General features: G+C 41.9%; 1 long non-coding RNA gene across 1 annotated transcript in view; it reads left to right on the forward strand.

Annotated features, from left to right (window-relative positions):
- Positions 1-710, forward strand: part of LOC147007569 (uncharacterized) — a 1,453-nt gene extending 743 nt beyond the window's left edge. The window contains exons 1-3 of the long non-coding RNA XR_015054114.1: positions 1-18; positions 358-415; positions 640-710. The exon at positions 1-18 is cut by the window's left edge and continues 743 nt beyond it. This is a non-coding gene — a long non-coding RNA (uncharacterized LOC147007569). The remainder of the gene's footprint in view (positions 19-357; positions 416-639) is intronic.
- Positions 711-952: the final 242 nt, after the last annotated feature.

The following is a 952-nucleotide window of genomic DNA, read 5'->3' on the forward strand; positions in this document are numbered from 1 at the left end:
GAAGGAATTAAACCAATGGTGAGACACGTGTGTGTGTGTCTGTCTTCCTACCTACCTCTCTCTGCTCTTATTGAAGAGATCAATGATTTATAATGACCGGTCTCTGATCTCGAATGAATTAAACCAATGGTGAGACACGTGTGTCTATGTGTGTCTATGTGTGTGTGTGTGTGTGTGTGTGTGCGTGTGTGCGTGTGTCTATGTGTGTCTATGTGTGTGTGTGTGTGTGTGTGTGTGTGTGTGTGTGTGTGTGTGTGTGTGTGTGTGTGTGTGTGTGTGCGTGTGTGGGTGTGTGTTGCTTTCCCTGTCTGTCTGTCTCTTCATCTATACCCTTGACTTTTTTTTTTTTTTTTTCAGCACTATCGCACAACATCAGCTGTTGAAGCAATCTTGTACAACACATGATTTTCTGGAGGTAAATATTTCTGAATTATTATTAATATCACTCTCTCTTTAGAATGTCGTCTAATGTTGGTTGCATTATTAGTTTGAACGCGGTTTTGTCAGTACACTGGAATTAATTTTATTGACCTTGAAAGGATGACAGGCTGAGTCGGCCTCCTGGTGTGTTAATTCAGTGGTCAACGAGGCTTACTCATATTACCATGTAATTATTATCCACTTTTTGTTTCAAAACAGAATATGGTGTCTGAGTTTCGAAATCACAAGACATCTGGAGAAGATTGCTGGGAAAGATTATACATTCTCGCAAAATGAATATTTAATATTTTCAATATTAATAAATTATATTTGTTTTGTATACAATTACTTGATTCTGAATTACAAGAAGAGGATCAAAACATGAAGGGAGGGTAGGTGTGCCCCCAATGACCCATCATCCCCTCATCCCATCCCTCCCTCCCCATGTGTGTGTGGGGAAGGGTGGGGGGTGGGATGAGGGAGGAAGAGTGGTGGGTCAAAGGTGGGGGGCGCACAGGGAGGGATGAGGGGT

The sequence above is a fragment of the Eptatretus burgeri genome, unplaced genomic scaffold, assembly GCF_056783735.1.
Source record: "Eptatretus burgeri isolate ZD-2024b unplaced genomic scaffold, Ebu_testis_v1 Ebu_testis_scaffold_102, whole genome shotgun sequence".
Taxonomy (NCBI): domain Eukaryota; kingdom Metazoa; phylum Chordata; class Myxini; order Myxiniformes; family Myxinidae; genus Eptatretus; species Eptatretus burgeri.